The sequence below is a fragment of the Lates calcarifer genome, linkage group LG12 (genome assembly GCF_001640805.2).
Source record: "Lates calcarifer isolate ASB-BC8 linkage group LG12, TLL_Latcal_v3, whole genome shotgun sequence".
NCBI lineage: Eukaryota > Metazoa > Chordata > Actinopteri > Centropomidae > Lates > Lates calcarifer.
In genome coordinates this window covers 3,415,050-3,440,495 of record NC_066844.1, presented here as the reverse complement: position 1 = coordinate 3,440,495, position 25,446 = coordinate 3,415,050, and the positions used below count along the sequence as shown (strand labels likewise).

The 25,446-nt window shown below is 39.6% G+C and overlaps 1 pseudogene; it reads right to left on the bottom strand.

Annotated features, from left to right (window-relative positions):
* Positions 1-9,418: 9,418 nt before the first annotated feature.
* LOC108884370 (nuclear factor 7, ovary-like) lies at positions 9,419-11,194 on the bottom strand (annotated as a pseudogene).
* Between the last annotated feature and the right edge of the window lie 14,252 nt (positions 11,195-25,446).

The window sequence follows — 25,446 nt, the reverse complement described above, 5'->3', positions numbered from 1 at the left end:
GTTAAGTTGTGCAAGAAAAGAAAACAGAGTGTTTTATAGAAGTCTCCAGTTTTATATTTCAGCCATTCCACTGACACTAGTCAAGGACTTCACACCCTGCAGTTAAATAAGAGAACTCTGTGTAACACAGCCTTTCAAAAAGGAGCAAGGTCTTTTACAGATGGGAGAACAGAATGATTTTTAAGATATCTTTGAAAAATATACACTGACTTGTTTTCTCTGAGACATGCCATGTGGCTGCTACTTCACCCAGAATTCAGCTGGGATAGGTTCCAGCCCCCCGTGCCCCAGATAAGTGGTAGAGATAATGGATGGATGGATCTTAGTATGTTAGCATATGAGGCCAGCATCAATTTAATGCTGGTGCATTGCTAACTTGTGCCTGCACAGTGGTTGCTCGGGGAAGCATGAGCCTCCCACAAGTTACGACCTCCAAGCTCAGTTCATTGCTAGCAGGCATCTGACAACACAGTGGGGGATGATTTTACCTGCCTTTATCAGACATTAAATTTCATTTCATTTCATTTCTCCTCTCCAGAGGTCCACAGCGATGAATCAGGTGCAGAGACTTTTTGTAGAAATTCTCTTCTCCTATATTTGAATTAGGAATGTCTTAAAATACATACTATATATATTTTTTTCTTGTGCAACACCTTGGCGCAGCCTTTTGGTAAATATGGGCAGCATATACATTCTATTCTTCTAGTGTCGTAGAGGTTGAATGTGTCCCTCCTTCAGTGAAAGGACTGCAGCAAAGAGCAAACTGGAAGATCCTAATTTAAAAATTTAGGATTATTATTTGTGCGTACTCCTCTCCAGCAAGTCCAGCTGCCTTTGTATAGCACTTATGAATACCATGACCTGGGTGAGTGAGAATATTCACAGACATCCTCTGAAACACACAAACATGGAAGTGTTTAAGATGTTACAGTAAGTGTTAATTATCATTTCAGGAAAGTGGTTGACATGAACAGACTTCCTTAAAATGGACAAGCATGGATCAGCAGTCATTTGCATCTTTTATTTTTACAGTGTAAAAGCCATGAGCACTCAGATTCTGTTTGCTTTAGTATAATTAATTATGCTTTCTATAATTGCTTCCTCCTTACATTTATGTAATTGTGCTCAAGTATCGAGAGACATTCAGTAAATCTGCCATTCCAATTAACATTTAGACTGTTTTCTTTAAGTGGGATGAACAATTCAATTTCCTTATTATTTATGAATTCATATCACTTTATGTTCATTTTGCTCTCCAGTGTAGGGAGATGGCAGTTGGTTTGTTTAAAAAAAATAGAGCCCAAATCAACATTAACGGTGTGATGTTCAAACCAAAAGGCAGTTTGCGTTCATGTATTCTGTGCAGCTGTAGTCCCAAGAGACTAAAGTTGTTTTCAATCAGCATTAAAATGATTGTTTTTGTGCAGATCTGCTAAGAAATGAGATCTGTGTAATTAAAACGAGAAGAAACGAGATTAGCATTCACATGCTGACAGCTGAAGTAACTGATATACAGGCATATTTTATGGTTTTATGCTGCGTGTCCAGGGACAAAAGTTTGTCTTTTCAATCAGCACTAAAATCTCCTTCTTAAAGTGTTAGTGCGCAAGTGTGTTCTGTCACAGTTGTCTGTGTATTTACAGAGTATAGCTGAATACATTTACCATGATGGCGTCATAAAGCGAATACATTCATTAAAAATGTGGAACAGATCAACATTCACACACTGGGTGAGCAGAACTGACAGCTGAAATAATTGTCTCAGATCTCCTTAATGGCTGCTGTGGACATGCTGTGTAATTATAGACATGTTAGCTGTCATGAAGATTATGGGCTGTACATCACTCTGTGTGTGAGTGTGTGTTGTTGAGACTTGTGTGTTTTGAAGCGTCCACGGCTTTGACAGTGAGTGTCAGTGAAGGCATGTGTGTGTTCAGTGTGGTTGCAGAGATCTGCATGTGTGTGTGTGTGTGTGTGTGTGTGTGTGTGTGTGTGCTGTGTCAGATGTTTAAATCACAGTGAGCAGCTCCTCAACAGCTAAATCAAAAAACAGTATCTGCCTTCCAAGTCTGTGACATCTGATGTCTTAATTATACTGATATGTGCAGATAAACGGGCTGCAGGAATGACGATGCCTGAAAAGAGCAGGTGGTTGATTTAACTGCTCTACCAGCCTCTACTCCCAAGCACCAATAATTTATTTATTTACGTATTTATGTTTTCAGCCACAAGGGGGCAGAGTTTTAAAGTCTGTGGAGGAGTCAGTGCCACTGGTAAATTACTACAGGTCTCTCGATGACATTTCTCACTGGGTATGGACAATAGACAGAATGAGCAGGTATTATTTTGATTAATTGACCACATATTTGAAATTTAACTGATGACTTGATCATTTGGTGACACAAATACAGTTGTTCATGTTTATCTCCATTGAATTTTACAATACTGAAGCCAAAAAACACATAGTTTCTGTGCCTGTTCTTTCTGTGTTTGTGTCTGTGGTGATTGATTAACGAGTGACTTTTCACATACAGACTGAAATGTCCCCCTCTGGCTTCTGGTGAACAAGCATAAAAGGAACTTCAAAATAACTTTCCAAACACATGTAATGCACATTATGGGGTATGAGCACCAAATGCACTGTATTCCTCTGAGGCCAGATAAGTCACTGTCATTGAATCCTCTGTGGTGTCCTTTGTTTGAAGTTGCTCTGTGTTGTTTTTCTGTTCAGAGCCTGTGATCTGGATCAAAGACCAATATTACCAAGCAGCATTAGCACATCATTGTACTGATGCATTACATTTTATGCATAATTTTCTTTTTCTGTTTTTGGATATTCTTTTCAAGTTCTCTGTCCTCAGTGAATCACATCTCATCTCTGCTCTCCCAAACTACTCTTAAAAGTCTCTCTCTTCTCTCCTCGCCTCATTTTTATTTTCCAATTATCTTTCACTGCTCACATTTGGATGCTCTTAATGCAGAAACCTGCTCCATAAATGAACTTCACAGAGCTTTGGTTCTGATCTACAATATGTTCCTACACATGGCAAACTAACATGAGACAGATGCCTCGTTTGAGCTTTGATTTTCTGTATACTTTCCACAAAATTAGTTATATACCATTTAAAAATCCTAAGTATATGTCACGAATAACAAGTGTCAAAACACTCACTTTGGCCCCACACACGCAAAGTTAACTCCAATAACTTAATGAGCCTCAAACAACATTAGTATTTGTGTTTGCTTGTTTCTCAGTTGTATGAGTAACTGATACAGAGATAACATGTCCCATAACAAATAAATAAAATAAAACAACTAAAAACAACAGATGAACAGCTCAACTTGTTTTCTGCACCATGGACTACGGAGAATGTGGCTGCATTATTACACAAATTCAACCTAAGTTCTCAAACTGAACAACCACTTGCGGCTGCAGAGACCACTGTTGCTCAGCAAACGTACACAGTGTTGCTCTCAGGGAAAAGTAGCTGACATTTTGGTAAATACTCCTTTTTATCTTCTTGTCAAGACTTAGGTGACAAGATTTATACATTACATTTTCATGTGTATGAAATATAATCACAGTGACTGCTTGGCAACAAGAAACAGTTTCATTTAACTCTCCTTAAAATCAAAATTTCATGATTTTAAATTTCCTTTTGATTACAGATTAAACAAACAAAATGTAAGGTGTTGATTAGTGAATTTTAGAGCTGCTGGTAAATGTGTTTTTAGTTTAGTTAAACAGTCTTTTAACTGCAGCCTCTCAAGTTTACTCTGAAGAGGCTGAATATATCTGACATTAAAAAGAACTTGGATGAGAGGTTTTAGAGAGTTGTTGGTGTGTATATGCTTCAAGAACATGAAACAAGAACAATAATCAGAGATGAATAGAATGTGAAGAATGTGTGTGCCAGATAATACGGAACATATACAACTGTGTTTTCCTACATGCACAAATGAAAGATATTGTATACACACACACACACACACACACACACATACACACACACAGAGCCTTCCACATACCAGCAACCTTGCACGACTCTCTGCAGAGTTAGAAGACCTTCATAGTTGTGCAGCACGCCAGATCAATACATTTATTAATGAGCGCTGCTAACTGTGTTCTGCTCGCCACACAGCATCCTTGAAGCTAATGAACTGGTCATTGTGTATTCGTGACCTTGATGGATTCGAAATTCAGACAAGTAGAGTGAGCATCAAACTGTCTCCTCCACCTCCCACGACATCACTGAATAATTAAACCCCGCTTTCCAAGATGAACATCATGTGGAGGGAGGAGAAGAGGCTGGTGGAGATGGGATTAGGGTGGAGGTGAGGTGAGGAGGAGTCGCTATTCTGGACACGTTTTCTTTTTTAAGTGGTTTAATTTGTGGTTTTTGTTGTTTTTGTTTTTCCACAAAGAGCATGTTTTATTCAGGAGGTTGAATGTATAAAAGAGCATGCGACCTTAATGTGAGACTTCCACATTCACTGCTTCTCCTGCTTTACATTACTGCCAGAAATTTTCTTTATATACCATTACATTTTAGATTTCTTTCCTCCATGGCAGCAACTAATGTCAGTCTATTCATTAGTTTATACATAATAATATTAATACATAATTATCATTACTGGTGCATTATAATTCCACTGAAGCCAAGAAAAAAACAAGAAAAACAAAAAGAAACATAACAAATTAGGCATGATAAAAGTTAGACTATGTAACAGCAGCTCGTCATCTTGGCTTACTATGAGTATTTTTATTTAGATTTTATTTCTTTTCCAAACAGAAATGAGCTTCCATATTAAGCTGTAAATAGCACATTGCTTAAGATTAATAATGACTGACCAATAATGACTGTATTATATGCAAGCCCTCTGCCATTTTGTTTTCACTCCTTTCAGCACTGTGTTCATGTGACGTGATGTCTTGCCTTATTTTAAACTAAACAATCAGGGGTGTGTGAGGCATATTAATCCAACACTATTTTCAGATGACACAGAGGCTGTGGCCGTGGTTTTGAAGAAGACTGATGAGGAAATATGTTGATATAAGTGTTATTATCTCCATCAATCTGCACAGCCGTGCCCTTCAAATTTTCATAAAGGATTTTTCCTTGATGTAGCTTTGGCAACTAACTATGTGGAGAGATTTCATCCCCATTCGTAGTCCTTCCTGCAAAGCTTTGATTGTATCTCACATTATATTATATTCACTGAAATACATAAAATGCAGATGTAGGCAGGATCCAGTCATTTAAATCTCCCACGGCCTCCCGAGTACAGTAGAACAAATATGTGTGTAACATTTGCATCAGGTAGAGTGAAGAGTGCAGTCTCATCACACGCAATTATCTATAAAATAAAATCAAATAAAGCACAGCTGACACCTGATTTCCACCAGTTTTTTCACCAATCAAATTCAGTCTCATTATTTCATTTTTCACCTTTTAGTCAAGTTAGTACAAATTATTATAGTCGTCCATCCATCATCTTTTACAGATGAGGTGATCCCATCATGCACTGGGTGAGAGGTCAGATCTGCTCAGATCACCAGTTCATAGCAAGTTTTTTTAAAATTATTTAAAAAAAAAAATTTCATGCTCAAATTTCACTGCTGGTCAGTTTGTATTTCTGTATTTATTCACGACAAACAACCAAAGCGTGTGCACACACAGGACGTAGCTTGTTAGCAACCTACACACAGACTATGTGGAACAGCTCCAACGCTGATTGATCTCAAAAATCTCTGAAGACTCCAGTTGTTTCTGTTATTTTACTCCTGACCCATCTCCTCTTCTTCTCATCATTTGTTAGGTAAGCATTGTATAAATAATCTACACCTCAATTTCCACAGCCCAATGTGAATTTGTATCTATTTGCATCTTTGCTTTTGCAGTCTGCAGGTGTACAGCCTCTAAAATTCACTCTAGATTCAGTCTGGCCAAACCTTCACACTCATACAGAGAGAAACACCTTCACACACACACACACACACATTAGTACTTTTTCACCACTGTCTCTAGGCTGTAACACTGTCTGCTAAAGTGGTGCAACATGTCAGTGGACTGCCTATTCTGAGATAGATGCGATACATAAAAGATGCACTCTCCAAACTAACAAGGTTTGGGATTCAACCAGGGCTTGATTTTTTATTCTTCTGTTTGACTTTGGCTTTAAATTTAATTGACTCAGCAGCAATGTTTTATTCAGATGGAGGGAGAATGGCAGGAAAGGTAGGACAGACCCAGGCAGCTGGAAGCCTGTGCTGATGTGGGACTTTGAGTCAAAACTAACACAGTTTCTGTGATTAGGGATGCCTTTGCTGAACTGTGGGCATGTTGCAGACAAAGAAGTGGATTTTGTCTCCTGAAGAATGAATGTGGAGTCAACTGGGATGCGGTGATAAGGGGGTTGAAATAATGTAGAACTTGAAAAAAACTTTTCCTGTTGTTGGGAACAGTCAGTGTAAGAATTGATGGTTTGCGAGGTGCTAGAAACTAAACTTCAACATATTTGACCACAACCTCAACTAATGGTCTGTCTCACTGAAAACTCTAAAGGGATCTGCTGTTGGTAAGTGTTGTTATGAGAACTTATTATTTTTTAGATATAGTTTTCACTCTCAGTTAACATCTCTTCTAAGGGGGTGCTCAGAGGTCTGAGCAGACTAATGCTAGTGCTACTTCTTCAGAACAGTCTGGATGCTACAGTAAAGCAGCAAATCTTAGCTACAGTTCCTTCCTCTGTTGGTGAGGCACATCTGGTGTAAGCAAAGGACATCAAATTACATAAGCTATGTGATGCAGCTGGTGAATGTTGTGAACAGTTTACAGGAGCACCTCTGGCTTGTGCTATAATAACAATACTGTTTATCCTTAAAAAACTTTTAAAGTTATAAAGTTGTACACACAAAACAACAAAGTCAAAATGAAACAGTGAAACTTACCAGATTAAAAAAACAATTGGACTATGGTAAAAGAAAATTCAGTTGTAGCTTTCTTTCCAGCAACCTCTAACTCATCCTCAGCCCCTGTTTCTGCTGTCGTGCCCTCAGCCTGTAAGTGTGGTCACGTAGCTTCACCTATGTCGACTTAAACAGCTGAGTTTTAATTGCATTCAGAGAGCAAACTGCAGCTGAGTGCAGAAAGAATGAAAGGCTCGCCACTGTGACATGCTGGTTCTTCCCATTACAGAGAGTGTTACTGCTGTCAGGGTCTGTTTACCTCACCTGGCACACACACACACACACACACACACACACACACACACACACACACACTGCCCTTTAGGCCAAAGATAAAGAGAGGGAGGCTCACATGCAACACAGACAGATAGAGCGCGGACGCACACACACACATACACAAGTAGCACTGCACTCCATGGAACATCACAAACACATGTAATAGTGACATGCACAACATCATTGTGTTTTACCTCAGCAGTAGAACATCTGACTGCAGGTTAATCCAAACACCCTCATTTCCTACAGTAATGCTACTCATGACCAGACACTACAACTGTAAACAGGCTCCATATGCATCTTTGCAGTAATGCCCTCTGACCTCTGGGGAGAGCCTCCTCTTAAAACAGAAGATGATCGTACTGTTGCTGTCTTTGCTTCTCAGCTCTGAAACAGCAGCCTCCCACAAAATCTGAGGAGAGCCAAGTCATTCCATGCACTTAAAAATGATCTCACTGTAAAATCCACTTGTTTCTTGCCTGTTTGTCATGATGTAGCATCCTCTCTGTTTCTTTTTCGTCTGGTGTGTGTTTCCAAGACTGTGGTCCCGTAACAAAATCTTGCCACTGCTGAGCTCTTGGATACAGAAGAGTGATTTCAGCTGTTTCCTCTTATTCACTCACTCACTTTTTATAATGATGTCCAAACTCCATCCGACTGTTATTGCTTGTTTTAAGCCAATTTTGTTCATAACTCAGCTGCAGGCTGCTCTGTGTGCATTCTGTAGCTGACACTTGTTGCTGTGTTGTGGTGTATGTGGTGGGGGAATTGGTTCCTGCTGAAGATGTAAATCTTTTAAAAAATATAGTTTAAAGAAATTATACTCAGGCTCAGTAATTTCCATAAACAGATGGGCACTGTATTTTTAATTAGTTGTTACTATGTTGGAACTATTTTCATTGGTGGATTAACACACATTTGGTGCTATATATGTGATGAAGTGGGCATTCTGTAGTTCTTACAATAAAGACGCCATTATTAGAGATAAAACTTGAAAGACTAGACATGATAATACATTGGTGCATTAGTCTCCCAGAATTTATCATGTGATGCCCCCAGGGAGAAATTGTACTGTAATTGGTGGGAACTGGCCCATCCAAACACAGCAGGAAGGAGGATGCTGCTGTTGATGTCAATAGTGATTACAGCTGCAGGTTAAATCTCCTGAGCTGCCAACAGACTGAACCTGAAGCTCTCTGCAGGCCGTCGTCACCTTGAACAGCCGACCTGCTGCCCATAACACAACCTGACAGGGACGAGCAGCCAAGGAGAGGAAGACAAAGCTTGATAGTGCGCCTACCTCTCTTTGGCTTCTACTACTTACTGCTCTCCACTGAAAACAGATACGGAAGTGAAAAGCTCCATGTTCAGACAGTCAGCCCAAATTTATTTGATTTGTTCATCAGGAAATATATATTTTTTGATATTACACATAAAAACCCTGTCCCTGTTTTTAAACAATCTCTTTATAAAAAGCTTTGTTTCTGATTCTATTCCTGACCGCAGATACAAGCCATAGAGGCATACCGGACCATTGTTGTCATGGTAACAATTGTCAACACTCAGTTAGGTATGTCATGGTCATGGTTTGGTTTAGACACAAAAACCACCATGTAAGATTTAGGAGAAGATCATGGTTTGGGTTAAAATAATTATATTTTGCCCTAAGGACAGTGCTCGAGGAAAGGTGAAAATCAGAGGGGTCCATCCTGTGAGGACATGAAAATCCAAATGTATTCAGTCTGGCAGGCAGTTGTTGAAGTTGCATGTACCGACTTTTTGTATTCAGTCACTGTGACAAAGATGTAGATAAAAATATGAGAGCAAAATGCCAGTTTGGGTTTGGTAACTCGTTACTCAGGATGAGCTGCCAACTCCACATTTTTCAGATTAGGATCAGATCTAGTACATCAGATGGGTTACAGTAAGTGATACAGTGTAAATCTGAAGCCTGGTCCACACTGACCCCAGATGGAAAAATGTACTTAAGCATATTTTCTGAGAGTTAAATAAGTGAATGGAGTAATATGTGCACTATTTGCATTGAGTGATGTAGTTAAGGAGCCTGCCAAGATGAATAATGTTGCACAGTGCAGTACTTGTTGTAGATGTGTGTGCTTTCTCTTATTGATAGTTTAAAAATGATAAAACTTTCCAAAGTCTGATGCTGTATTTATTTCTCAGATATTTCATTCAGTTAACATTTGATTTGAAAATGATGAAAACTTATTTTACATACAGTAAGATCTTCATAAACTCATACACTGTAAATTACAAAATACACAGTCTTTTAAGTCTCAATCATTTCCCAGTGATTTGATAATAGAACATGTACATCATATACAAAATAAGTCCTCTTTACATTTATCAACAGTCAATATGGAAAACATTTCCATGTGTAAGTTCAAAATGACGGCATTTACATTTCCCTAAATATTGCATGTGTAATAGGGTCTTATCACTGTCACTGTAAATATGACTTTATACAGTACAAATTCTGTTGACAAAATACACATTAACTGAAAGGCCACCAACTGCTACTGTACGCTTTACTTGCTGTAGAGTCCTTCATTGGTAAGATCTTGAGTGGTACTTTTGCATTAGTGTTTAAGTATGGGAACAGCTTGTCAGTGAAAGTGTGTGTGAAGGTGTGTATATGTGTGTTAGTACTGGGATCAGAAAATGACAGTTTTCCACTGTTCCAGTCCAGATGAACTCTGATCCTCTGGAGCTTCTTCTTCCGCCATAGAACCGTGTCTGGACCTGGTAGTGAGCATGCTGTGTATTGACCTTTAAAGAACATTATTCTCCATAATCCAGTCTGTAAGGCCATGCCTCCCTTCTTCTGCACAGACTCTGCTGTCACACCCAGAACCCAGGCTGGACTGTCTCCAACATCAACATCCCAGCTGTGAGTCCCTGAGTCAAAGCCCTCAGAGCCCAGGACAGAGATGAAGGAGCCAAATCTCTCTGGATTGTCAGGAAGCTTCTGTCTCTCACCAAGTCTCACACTGGTCAGATCTTCAGACAGGATAAATTCTGGATGAGCAGAGTTTGGATCCAGAATCACAGGAGTGTAGGAGACCATCTCCTTCATCTTGTTCCAGATGTTGAAGGTCAGGTTACCCAGGTGTTTGGCCACATCTATCAGAGCTCCTGAGACCAGCTGTGGATCACCACTCAAAGGGCGCTGCTGGACTCTTTTCACTGCAGCCTTGTAGTTGAGCAGGAATGAGACGTCTTCAGCTCTCAGCTCCTCCTCTGTGGCTCTGATTGTGTGTGAAAGAGCTGCTATCTCTCTGCTCAGAGCCTCAATCTTCTCCTTCATCATCTGACTCTTCAGCTCCTCTTCCTCCCTCAGAGCACTGATCCTGGCCTCCTCTTCCTCTTGTAGAAACTGGTGAAGCTTCTTAAACTGCTCCTTAATCTGCCTCTCTGTGTGTTGGACCTGGACCTTAATGTGTTCTGCTGTTTGATCACAGTTTCCTTTAACTTGTTTAAGCAGCTTCAGTTTCTCTTGTAAAGGCTTCAGGGATTTCTGAAGCTCCTCTCTGTGATCCTGTGCAGCTTCATCGATGGGTCTGACTCTGTGGTTGTTGTGTATCTTTGAATCTCTGCAGATGAGACACACTGGCTGCTGATGGTCCAGACAGAAGAGCTTCAGTTTCTCAGAGTGCAGACTGCAGAGAGACTCAGACCCTGCTGAAGCTCTCTGGTCTCTCTGCTGTAAGAAGGTCTCACACAGGTTCTTTAAAGCCAAGTTACGAGGTGGATCAGTCTTTGATGATTTCCTCTTACAAACTGGACACTCGTGGATTAGTTTCTCTCTCCACCATCTCTGCAGACAGTCTTCTACAGAAGCTGTGGCTACATGACAGGACAACAGGATCTTTAAAGATGTCATGGCAGACAGGACAGGAGAGATCCTCTGATTGAGAAGCCATTTTTTTCTCTGTGTAGATAAAAGCACACAGGGCACCCAGTTAAAACTGACACTGAGTCAATCACTTATCATTTCATAACTTCTCTCTTTTTTCTTTTCTTACCTTTTCCTTCAGATGAGTTTTTTTTTTCAGAGATTCCACCCACTCCAGCTCTCCCAGTTTTTTCCTTCCTCTGTGGACGATGTGATTTTATTCTGATGGTGAATCTTATGGTGCCTTGGTGTCTGTGTCTGGTCACAGTGAAACAACAAAAACCTGTATATCTTAGTTTTCTTCAGGTGAGCCAGGTAAGGGGTGGAGCTTTGTCACACCCTTTCTGGTTTTTGCTATTTCCTGAACATACCAGACACACTGGTATGTTCAGGTGGTAACATTCACACCAGTTTGACAAAAATGTACACTGGCTTCTTTATTTCTGTAAATAAATGAAATCCACTAGTTGGATTAAAAAACTGGATCATTATCTGAGCATGTGCCTCCACCTGCTGATCCAGGGGCAACAACTGGGTGAGGCAATGTTATCATCAGTACAACCTATTGATCCTGGTGCGTTATCATTTGTCAGGACGACGCTTGGCATTGATAAGGCTTCAGGATTGGTTGCATTAGCTGCCAGTTATTGATCCACCCTTCTTTCTAACTGAATACACACACTCCTGGGTCCTGATAACAAAGAGCTATAATTTGATACAGCAGTGGCAGGTATCGATCAGTGAACCTGATAATGTTATCAAGCAGTGGGGAGTATTGATAAATGTGATAGGAAGGTATTGATAAGCTTGCACGTTCAACAAGGTGAGGTTAACAGAGGGAGGTTGATCGTCACAACATTGTGTGTGTGTGTGTGTGTGTTTGTTTTAAAGAGTTGTCCTTCTGTCTGCTGTAACAACTTTCAAAAACTGTGGTTGGTCAACAGAAAGCCATCTTTTTGAGAGAACAGCGAGATGGAGAATCTAAAATGGATGAAGCTATTAGCTCCGTTAGATAATTATTGTCTGTGTGGATTTAACTTGTCTTTGTCTGAGCAACAAAACTTGCTTATATACTGTTGGTGCTAATTAACTGACATTTTGCAAGCTACCTAACCTTGGAACTTTTTTGGTTTGTTTTTCTTAGTCACTCTTGATTGAATAAAATTATGTAGAATCCTGAGAATAAAATACTGGGGGCGTCTGTGCCCCTTGAGCTCAATCCCCAGGAATGGAGCTGGGCTGTGAGGTAGTTCAGTTGTATTGGCCAAACTGTGTTTTGAGCATTCATCACATGATACACTGGCCCAAATAACATTTGTCCCCTACACAAACCCAGCGAAATGAGTCTTATATGTGAGTCTTTATTGTTTGAGTTTGATTAATTTGGTCCAGTAACATTTAAAGTTCTAGAAGAACCATATGATTATTTTATTCAAGTGTGTAGGAAGTCAACAGGAATTCAGTCGGCTCAGTTGGCAGAAGTTATTTGCACATTTGGCTCGAAATGGAAGTGTGAGGAAACCTGCTAAAACATAGTGGGCGGTTTTCAGAGTAGTCTTTTTAGTCAGTTTTGGTGTCATTGCAGTCATCATCTAATGTTTTTGGTCTCACATGATGAATTCTGAGTATAAAGCAGGAAGTCAGTAATTTCTCCCATGAGCCAAGACATTATATGGGAGCTGTAATGGTGAAAGAAAGATGAAGACAGGAAGAGTGCATGGGGAGGTAAAGAAGTGAGAGAGAGTGTGTGGCAGAGAGATGACAAAATCTAAGCTAATCACTCTGAGATAAATGCTGAGATGAGCTTTTCTGCTGAGTACCTCTGAAAAGTGTGTGTGTGTATTGCCATCATTTGTCATACCAGTATGGAGGTAACTATAGTTTTTATATTTTATCTTTGTACTGCAGCTGATGACCAGCAGTCACAGAATAAAACAAATTGATTCAAACTACTTCAAAGCTTCAGTTCTTTTCAAAGCTTAACCCAAATTCACATTGAAAGCAGGACATCAGTCATGCTCAGACTGACATTAGCACTGAGTAAAGAAACGCAAGCACTGAGAGCAAACTGAGGTTCTGATGCACAGGGCTCCATCAAAAAACATGCACAATATAACGTGACATCATCTGGAAAGATGATATACATATTCATGTTATATTAACTGTTTGTTATTCAATCATCGAGACAGAGGATAAAATGACTGTCACAGTGATAACTTTATAAAATTCCTCCTCATATATTACACACCGCTGTGCCATGTTTTGCCATGTGATAAGCCTTAAAACTGATGAATTAATGACTCAAATTGGTGGTGCTGGACCTATTTCATCACATAACAGGTACAACACGCCCACATTAATACCACTGGCCACATGCTTTGTTTTAATGCGGTGCCATTTTTGGACTAAAAGCCTGTTCAGCCTGAAACTGAAGCATCCATCTGTTCAATCCACATGGACTCCGACCTCCATTACGGCATCACTGTCCTCAGAACAAGCTGCTGAGAAAACCAGGTCTTTACCAGGTTGACTAATATTTTTATTCCAGCTTTCTTTTTAAAAGTCCTGCCCACTGTGTCTACATGACTATTGGAAGTATTTATACAGTATATATACAGTATTTAGCATCTATGCTATAATGCTTTTTTTCAGTTTGGTGGATCAAGGATTGAAGAGGCTTCCTGGAGGAGGCTTGTTTGTGGATACAACAGACCAGCCCTCACAGAAGTCTTTTATAAGACTGACACACCCATTTATTAGAAATCTGTTAGTGGCCGGACACTGCAGCTGCTCTGAAACCCCTTCACCACAACACTGCTGTTTTATTCTGGGACAAATATAAGGGATTCATTTCACAAGCTGCAGTGAGACTGAGTTTTCTTTCCCCTTTTAACCCAAATCAGCGATGTTATAGTTTTAGTTGGTGGCGAAAACGGCTTAAGGGTGAGTGGCTGGAGAATATGTAGAGCGTGGATGGCGCTGGGCAAAGGAGCTGTCACAGGAGACATGAAGAAAAACACGAGGGAATAAGTCTAGTGCAAGATTTTGAACAGCTGGGAGCATAACTGCCACTGAGTCAGCTGAACAGTTAGGGGATGAGAAGGTGAGCCAAGATTCTTGGACTGTGGGTTAATGAGATGATTGTGAGCAGGTGTGGAGTTGAGCCAGAAGCCAGGTGGGTGAGGCCATGCCCACAACACACACACATGCACACGCACACATGGGAGGAGGAGACACAGGGGCAAACTTGAGATTAAAAGGAATGTAAGGGAGAATGTGAAATGCTACGACTTAAGCATCAAGATACTCAAACACTGCTCAATAAACCAGTAGATAAAACACCCAGTCAACCAGCCTTCACCTCTCATGGCTCATGAAAGAACAACACCTCTATTTATTCATTTACCAGCTGCTTTCATCTCTCTGAAACGCCAACCAAGATGAGAAGCATTGATGTATTTTAGAAAAGAGATGATGTTTTACCTCTGAACTACAGTTGTATCTCTATTTGCACTCTACCAGAGAATCAAATCGGCCTGATGACACTAATGCTCATGATGATAACACCTTTCCTGCTTTATTATAACATATCTTGTGTGCTAAGCTGATAGAGAGTTAGATCATCAGGTTTGTGATGCCTGCTCATGCAATTTATTATTATTATTATAATGGGAGTAAAAGATATGTACTCTCGACTATATGAAGGGTGAGAGGGGAGTGACTCTGGAACCTACTCAGTAGAATATTAAAGGATGAGGCTATATTCTATACTAAGACCAAAATCAACTTTATGTTTCCAACCACACCAAGCACACTTCACACATATTTTTTGACAAATGTTCCTCAAACAAGAGGAAATTTGTTGGGTCCTATTTCCAGCGGTGGATTAATCCATATTTGGTGCTCCACTGAGTATTTCCAGCTGCAGGATGGCATATGTGAGATGGAGTCTGAATAAACCACAGTGTGTATGTTCATGGTAATGAAGGAACATGTCTCCCAGTGTAACAGTGTGGATCACTGATGTGTGTTTAATAGTTTTTGGAGCTGTATGGCACAGAGGAATATGATAAAATCAGGCTTTGGATCAGTACTTATTAATAGTAACAATTCATTGTTGGTTTTGGTCTCTTTGTAGGATTTACTGACAATAACAAAAATATAGAATAGAAAAGAAAAATGTAAGATGCCCTCCAGCCGTATTTTAAGACATAAAAACAATAAGCACAAACCTTCCCCCTCTTCAGCAGGTGAATGTGAAAACAGCCTTCCAGTCTGCACATTTTGCACAGTGAAGGTCAAACATCCAAGTGAAATAACAAAACACATTTATGAGTGGCGGGAGACTTTAAATATAAATATTTCATAGTTGTTTATCTTCGGCATTGGCAGCAGTTTTATTTTCAAATATGCATTACAGCCTCTAGTTGGAGATTTCTAGACTTGTTGCTCCCTGACCCCCTCTCATGTGATTTCCTCCTCTTCTTTCTGACCTCGCTCTGCCTCTTTTCTCTGCACACTGTCTTGTCTACAGTAGACCATGTGCGCAGATAAATGCAGTCATTTCCATCCCTGACTGTTCAGCTGAATCGTTTTTCTTCTCTGAGTCTTTTATGTTGAGCAGGGGCTTTCACTCAGAATAAATGACATCTCACGTCTCATCGCCGTCTCTCAGGATGAAGAAACGAGCAGCAGCTCCGGACGAAACTAGACGGATTGAGCAAGTAAATCAGTCAATCAATTCATCCTATTGATCTGTTGGTTTCTGGGAACTGTGGTTGTCGAGGAAAAAGATCATGCACAACGTGATTCATTAAAATACGCTAGGAAGAAACTATGACTGATGAGTTGGTGCGGCAGCAAATACTAAAAAAGTGGAGTGTGTGAGAGAGGATTTGACTTGCAATATACTCCAGAGCTGATACGGAGATCCTGAAGTGTGTGTGAGAAAGTAGTGTGTGTGTGTGTGTGTGTGTCAGACTACCTGGGAGCTCTTATAGAGAGAGGTGAAATAGAGGGCAGACCGCCATTCTGAAACAACCAAAGAAAAGATGTAGAACGAGAAAGGATTTGACAGACAGACAAAGAGAGAGAGAGAGAGAGAGATGGGCAGGGAGAGAGAGGGGGAGAGAGAGAGAAGATAAAGAAGAGAGAGAGAGATGGAGGGAGAGAGGGGAGAGAAAATAAAGAGGGAGAGAGAGACAAAGAGGGAGGGATGAAAGGCAAAGAGTGGTGACAAGGTGAAGAGAGGAGAGCAGACAAGCTGCCACTGACATTCACATCCAAGACAATCGCTTGGCCCTTCCATCAGAGCTTATGCACACACACACACACACACACACACACACACACACAGCGTTAAGGTGAAGATCTGCTCTCACAGATGAAAGTCGGACATGTCGTGCACCATGTCACGAAAGCCAAGTGGTGCTTCTTTCGGAGCAGCTACCTTCGAAAGTAGGGTGAGAGGGAGGTCGTCATGGTAACGACCATATACTGTATGTATGCTTGTTTAAAGCCACATAATTATGAAAATGACCCAGTTCACAATTACAGTGATTATTTAGAATCTGATTAAATAAAATATTGGTTTCACATGAGGTGAAATTCTGATTATTGTTCTACCTTCACCATTAAAAAGATTAATGATTAAAGAAAATGGAGAAAAAACATCAGAAAGAGCCACAGCCATTCAAGTGGCCATCAAAGTGGTGGCAACTCTCCAGTTTATTTTAGGTCAGAGAATATAAACAGCATTGTTGTTTTTTTCCTGCTCTTTGTTTATAAGATAATCAGATGATAGGATGATCAGACCTCACCCATCCTCCCTCCTTTGTCTTTTCAACTCCCTCCGAATAATAGCTGGATTTAAATACAGCTTCTGCCGAAGCTGAAAACACCCCTCTGATGTATAGTTTTGTTTTTTAATTTAGTTCCATGGATCAACTTATTCTTATTTATAGAGTCACATTAAGACACCACAGTGGCACTAAGTTCCTCTTCGTGGAACAAAGGACATAAAGAACACAACTAAAAACAAGTAACACAAACTGCAGGAAATGAGGTCACTGTGTGTGTGTGTGTGTGTGTGTGTGTGTGTGTCTGAACAAACATAACTTCTGTTAAGGCAAAGTCTGTTTTATATTATGACCTCTTTTTTGTCTCTCTTGCCTCCACTGCTAATGTTAGCATCCAGATCAAAACAAAAAAGTATTTGTGAAAAGTAAGAGAGAGGAAAACTTGAAACTTTGTTTGATTCACTAAACTTGCACACACAACTTATTTGTTCTCACCCAGGTCCAAGGCAAGGCAAGTTTATTTATATAACAACATTCAGACACAAAAAAGAGCTTTACAGAGGCATAGAAATACATTAAAAACAACACATGAAAGAGACAAACATGACAGATGGACAAGAGATGTCAAGATGTTCAAGTCCTCCAACACAAATGACCACATAGGTTGTTTGTCCCTGTACCATGGCAGCAGGCATATTAGAGCTTTGTTGTCATGGTAACAATAATAAGATACTGATCAAATCTATGTGTGCAAACTTCTCACAAATATGACCCAGTATTCACTTATATCTCCAGCTGGTGAGACTGACAAGTTCAGGAATGCGTGTCCAATTTTAGAGTGAGCTCAGCTGGCTGTAGCTGATCTGTGGCGTTTGCCTCAATTGCCAAATTAGTGAAAGTCTCCTGGGGAGGGCATGACTGGCCTGACCTGGCCTGTCCTTCAGGACGTATTGATTGTTTATATCCTTGGTTATGTGACTGGGTGTTGAAAGAACACGGGTAGAAGATGATGACAGGAAAACCACAAATAATTAATGGTGCATCATTTTCACCTTTTTCAATGCTACTGTTCGTCTAATAACCAACTCTGTTTACAACTCTGCATCATCTCATCTGCTTTTCTTTGTAGCATGTAAATATATTTTGTCTCTCTAATTCTGGTCTGCTTCACCTGTAGATTAATGGCTGAGATGTCCTGAAATGACCAAATCATAAACCCTGTTGATTTAGGTAATAGAGTGGTGCAAAGATGAGTCCTTAGACCCGGAAATAAGTTAGCATTTTTGGCACTTCTGGTTCCCTCATCTCAAAGTCAGTGGGTTTTTTAAATGGACTTTTTGGTTCAATGCCTGAAATAAGGTCTGTGGTTTTAACACAAGCTCAAGACACATTCACATTTTAATCTACAACATAAAATATGTCAGAAAATAACCCATTTGTGACTTTTTAAAGCTGTTACAGTTTCTTAAAAAAGACAGTTGCTAGCAAGTGGCTAAATGAGACTACAGAGGTAGTCGACGTCATAAAACTGCACATGAAAACTGATCTACTCACCAGTCCACCTTTACATCCTCGTCGTGTTTCTACTCACACTCTGTCAAATTACTACCTTTCTAAGTAGAAAGGCTTTTGTAGAAGAGGTAAGTGGCTAAATCAAATCACAAGTTAGAAGCTCAGTGGTGGAGACGGTGACGTCATGTGACCGTGGTGATGTTTGTTTAAAGCTAACATTAGCTTTTTACTTCTGGCGATTATATTTGCCTCAGGAAACATCAAAGTGGTGTACATTTGACATGATTATCGTGCTGAACAAAACACTCAAGTATCATGAACTGTTGTTGACCACAGAGCTTATTTTCTGCAATAATTAAACACCAGTGGAAAAACCTCATTGGCTTTTTGTGGAGGGAACCAGAGTGATACTAACTTTGCCTTTTTTTTTTGCCAAACTCTAAGAAAAGCAACATTGTCTTTTATTTGATCCATCCTTTGCTAACTTTTAACAAGACACAGAGTTTTTTGATTTGTTATTCCCTAAAAACACTGAACCAACTAAAGAGTTGTTAACCAACCAGCTTTTGTAGTTTGGGGGTAGATGAAACATGGAGGCTGGTGACAGAAAACAGATAACTTGATGAATTGTTCACTGTGTCATAAAAACATATTACTGAATACAAATAAACAGCGTTAAATGATCCTTTGTGCTTAAGCTGGTGCTTTAATGAAACAGAGAAGAATAGATTTGTGGTAATATTTAAATAGACTGAAACTGATTGTTGATGGACTATCACTGCTTTCATGAATAAGTTAACAAGTTAGTGATGGACTAGAATGTATAATATATATAAAGTGGGTCATATGTAAATGTACAGGCACAGTTACAGATCCTCAGAGTCAATTTAGTGAGTTTCTCCACATATCTGAGGGTTCAACATCATCATCAGTTCCACTGCAAATTCTCTTTTACTAGGGGACCAGAGAGACCTTCCTGGAAAACACTGCATGCATTTGTAGTATTTACAGTGTGGTTTGAAAGAATATTTGAGATCCTGTAAAACTGTCTGAAACACCTGTGATCGGTTTACAACATTAATGTTTTCTAGCAGACCTGTTTGAAATCATAAACTGCAGCTGAAATAATTCTAATTTGGATAAAATGTAAACAGTCTCTTCCAAAACATACATACACTGATGTGTCCTGGCATTTACACAGAGAAGGAAGCAATGAAGGTGCTAGCCAACACCACTAAGCATCAGACTGAGCAGTCAGGTGTGAGTTTTGTTTGGAGTAAGAGGGGATTATTACACACTTGAAAAACTATGCTTTCCTTTGCATACACAACACAGCATAGCAAGGTGAAAGGTGTTGTTTACTTTGATGATGTGCTAGTTCACACAGTACAACCTGTTGTCTTCAGCATTTAACAGCTCAGTGTTGGACAATATTTAAAACTGATACACTGACTGAGAGAAGCCAAATATGTCAGTATGTTGTTGTGCAGTCTAATTTTTGTGAACAACGTTCAGCCAAGTCAGTGAAAAATACTTTGCATTTCCTATAGATTCTCACAATAAAAGCCTTGTGCTTTTATCCACTGCAGGAGTGGTTCTTTACAGGAACTTTACAGCTGAAATGGATCAAAAAACAGTACAAAGACTGATATAACAAGAACACAGATTCCTGTAGCTGTTGTAAAGATACAGAGATCCTATTCTTTACTCACCAGCCTAGACTCATGTGTTGGGACAGTAGTTAGTTTAGAGAAAAACTTGGCTTTGGTATGAGGAAGGTGCACAGCAGAACAAAATGAATGTCGACTAAACTGGACCTGTGGAAATTTTTTGTGTTCTTATTGACATGAAATCAGCGTGTGTGTGTGTGTGTGTGTGTGTGTCTTTGTGGTAAATCACCTGTTAGTCTATTTAGACAGTTCAGGACCAAAGAGGCCAAAAAGCTGTGATTAAATATGGATGTTCCACACAGAAACTTTGTGTGTATGCAGTGTGTGTGTATGTGTGTGTGAGAGAGAGAGAGAGAGAGAGAGAGAGAGAGAGAGAGAGAGAGCAGGTGATTGATGCTGAGCTGACAGTGCAGTGAGACCAGAGGAGCTAAACACATTTACTCACCATTCATTTTCTTTCTAGAGGTCTCTAAGGGTCTCACCATTTAAGAACAAACCCTCTTCCTCTTACTCTTTTAATTGTTTTCTGCTCATTTGTTTGCATCTGTGATTGATTACAGTTCACACTTTGACTGTTTTTCATTCTTTTCCTTCAGAGCTGATGTTTCTCAAACTTAAAATCTCACACACACACACGTTGCGTCTTATTCAGGCAACACATTTATTTCCTGTTTTTAAACTTCCTGGTCTCCATGGCTTTTTTACAGATAAACATATCCAAGGTCAGAGCAAACACAGTTTTAATTAAAAAAACATTTAATCCACAGCTCAACTTGAATATTGTGGTCTGATTGGCTGACGAGGTCTGTCATCTGTGAATGTCAGACTGACGTTTGACATAATGACCCACTATTCACTGAGCACAAAAACAGTTGATTGCTGGTTAGAAGCTTCTGCTTTTGACACGAATCACTGATTTAAATGATTACAGGCTTACAAAGAAAAAGAAAAGAAAAGCTTCATAAAACATTTAACAGCTAGCATCCGTGTCAGAACTGTGACCAGGTTTGTAGCATTAAGGACATTTTACTGACATTAAAGGAAGACATAAAAGAGAAAGAAGACAACATGTGACACTAAAGACACAGCTCACATAACTTACTGATGCATATTGGATTGAAGATAGAAATCTCTGAGCCAGGACAAATAAAAATAAAACTGTCTGCATGAATAGAAAATACATAATGTGAACTGCACAGACACAGTCCATCTAAACTCAAGAGATTCATCACTTTTAAAATCCTCAACATCAAGACACAAGTCAACCCTGTCCTCCTAAAACCCACATCTATAAACTGTGCGTGTAGCTACTAAGAGACTGTGGTTTACACACCCAGTCTGTGGAATATTTAATGATAATGACAGCCTTGTTCATGCTCATGTTCATGTTCATATCATAGGAAAACAAGTAAAACACATTTACAGGAAACCTTTTGCAGATATATTCATTATTCATTCATTCAAACAGCTGTTCAACTTCTCAAAGGCAAGTTTCTTCTCCAGATGAATGTTGTATCCTTGCAAATTTTAATCTATTTATTTGGTGTATTTAAAAGAGACAGATACATAAAGAAACAGTCATCCAATGCAAGTATCACAGTGTTTAAAGTAGATGGTAATTTGAAACACACATCCCTTGAAGAGCTTTTATGAAATGGCCACAGTTTTGATGATTACAAAGTGAGTAAAATGAGGAGGGCAGTGTTAGAATGACTTATCTGTGTCTAGATGACCAGATGCACACACTGTAGAGTCCAGAACATGATCATCTGTGTTGTGGGTAATGTGCTTTGCTACCCGGACAGATTTACTGATGAAAGTAATGCATGTGTAGATGAAATGAATTTCTCCCTCAGGAATCGTTAGGCTCCAACACTTTGCAAGGCAATAATTGACATGTGTGGTTTGATGTTCTTAATTTAAAAGTCCAATGGCACGTCGACACAGGAGGCAGCAAACTGAAGCGTCAGCAGTTTGAGCATCTGCATTTTACGACAGCCATGGGCATCGGATCACATGTTCTGCTCCATGGAAAATTTATTAAATCATACTCCTGACAACATCATTAAGGTTTTGAACTGGGATCTGATCTTCCTATATTTGGAAAGCAGCCAGGATGCCAGTGACTCAATAGACAGGTTTTGTGCTGATACTCTGATTATTCGTAGCTCATGGAGACTGTGTGATACAGTTGAAAGCTCCAGGAAACACCAGTAAGTGGAGCATGAGTTAGGGTTGTTCTGTTAAACTTCTTTCTCCGAGATCAAGAATGAACCTTCATGCTTAGAAACCAACATTGATGAAAGTCAGTGTGCTATGGAAGAAATCATGACAGCTACTGTAGTCCAATGACAACTGAGGAAGCCATTTAATGTGGTTGAAAGCTCTGGTAAAAAGTTGATAATTCAACCTTGAGTTGGGATTGTTTTCAAGCTAGTAAAATGTTGCTCAGGCTGCAAGAGTTTTAAATATAAAGGACATGAGGGATACCAACTATCTTGATATTTAATTCAAGGCAGACTTCTCCATTTTTTATTCATATTAATATGTTTACTCAATAAGCATCAGCTGTTTTTCTTCTCAAAAATCTGTCCATCTTGTATTTTACATGTTGGTTTACTGTTTTAATAAATCTTGCCAACATTTACTTTAATGGCCTTGACAGCATCGGAGCACTCTGGTTATTGTTCTTCATGACTTTGTTTCATTCACCTTGAGATGCTCTCCTTAGCTTTCTCCTTTAGTGATGTGCTATAACTCTGCACTGACTCGTCCCTCATCGTGTGAGTCAGCCTCGAGGCTGACGAGTATTTCTGTAGCAAACGTTACAGGGATCTATGGTACTGCAGTATTTGACACTCCAATATGACAATGAGATGAGCATCGCACATTGACTTTACTCTTCAACCTACAATTATGTTTGATGGAGAGGACTGAGTAAATATCCTTACTGAGTGTTTCCCTCATCTGTTTGTAGGAGTAAGGCTACACACACACACACACACACACACACATACACACACACACAGGATACTATCATTAATCCTTCCAGTCTCTCTCTGACACACACACTAGTAAGTGTATCACTGTCACACACACTAATACAGAAACATAATTCACCTGCTTCCTTCATTAATCCCCCCATCAGGACACACACACACATAACGCATGCGTGTGCACACACACACATACAGTGTGTGAGAGGTGTGTATTGGCTGTATTGAAGTCTGAGGTTGTTGAATGGTCCAGAGGGACCACTCCATTACACAGTCTGTTAGCAATTAGCACCAGTGCTAACGACAGGACAGTGACTGATGGTGCATAAACACACACGCACACACACATGCACACACACACGCAGCCAGTACCAGTACACCAGAAGTACTTCATTATTCTGCCTGGTAGCAATTAGTATCAGTGCTAACGACAGCGAAATGATGGAGGGTGCACACACACACATACACATGCACACACAAGCAAACTACTTCATTATTCTCTCTGCTAGCAATTAGCATTGGCAGTAATGACAGTAAACACACACACACACACACACACACAGCATTGCTAAAAACTTTAAAGCTGAACACAGGCACTGAAACTGTGGATCAATGAACAGAGCAAGGCCCCAAACACTGACTGAATAATAGTTGTTTTTATTTTAAGAGTTAGACGAAAAGAACTGTATCAGTCTCATGCTTGTGCATTAGATACACAGTCAGGGTATGGTTAAGCTAGCTCCATATTAAGACTGGAAGCAATGGGAAACAACTAGCTTGGCTGTTCAAAGATAAATCTAACAATGTCTCTAAAGTTTACTAACTAACTTTGGGTGACACAGCTGGATTTCTTTTGGGAAAACTCACTGACTTTGCTATTTAGATTAGATTTTTTTTTTACCAGTAACCAATATGATAAAGACTTCAGATGGGTGAAGGCATAAACAATATTTGAAGCAACGCATCCACTTAACCAAAAATAAGAAAAAGAATTCAGACTAAAATGAGTCTAAATAAGTTTTGAGTTCATCAGTCTCCACAGCTGAACAGTTGGCTGCAGTGAGGGTTAGACAGTCCAAACTGAAGGAGCGTGTCCTGTGTATTTGCTGAGGAGCTGATTAGGGGATTGGGAACAGGTGGGCAAGCAGGTGTGAGAATCAGGAATTAGTGGATGGCAAACAGACAAGAGATGTGAAGTGAAATTAAAAAGTTGTAACCATGACAATTTCTCACAGTTTTTTCATGTGCATGGTTTATTACAAACAACACAGCCACAGGTAATTTTTAATGCTAAAAACTAAATGAATAAATTTAAAGTTAAAGTGTTTTTTTTATTGTTCCTTCACTTGGATGTTTGACTCTCTCTGTCTGACCCCAGTGGGCTGTCTTCATATTCATCTGATGAATGTGGGGCGGTTTGGGCAGATAATGTCCAGTGCTTGTTTGCCGCACATTGCTGCTGGAAATGAGCCTGATGAGAGAAGTGAGACTGAACCTTACATGAAATGTAATGTAAGACCAAACCCATGAGATAAAAGAGGTTAAAAAGGTTCAGCAGATCTGCAGAGTCGGTGAGATTTCCCTGTGGGTTCACTGCTGTGAGTGACATGCAGTCACTGATTAACTGTTAATAGAAAGAAATGTGTTAAATCGTATAGTGCAGCTTTAAAGCTGTTCTGTATACTGCAATCCTCTGTAGGCATAACTCCTATAGATTGTTGTACATACATCCACCCCCATTCAAATGCATAGATAGCACACACAAACACAGCAATAGAAATGTCATGTATGCACACACACAAAGAGATCAATATTTGCTGATTGAGGAGGGACCATGGAGAGTTCTTCTCAGCAAAGCAAATGAGGTTAACTAACTCACTGACAAATAGACTGATCATGGGCTGTGTGTGTGTGTGTGTGTGTGTGCACTCAATCACATTGACTGTAATTGCAGGCAGGCAGTGTAATAGAGTTCTTGTATGTGTAGGCTATGTGCAAGATGTATTGCCACCACTCTGCCTTTCATCAATGTGTCTTTGTGTGTGTGTGTGTGTGTGTGTGATTCCTCTTAGCATTTCAATTACTGCAGAGCTGAATCACCACATGTAAACTCGACTGGGGACATTTTCAGTTGTTAAAGTAATAGTCCACTTCAGATCTATCTTGTTAGTATGAAACACTCTGCATCTTTAAACTGTACAGAACTATATTCCTTTACAGAGACAATTATAGTCCTGTCTAATTTTATAAGGTACAGTACAGAACATTTTATGGAAATCCAATCCTGAAACTTAGAATGCATTTTAAA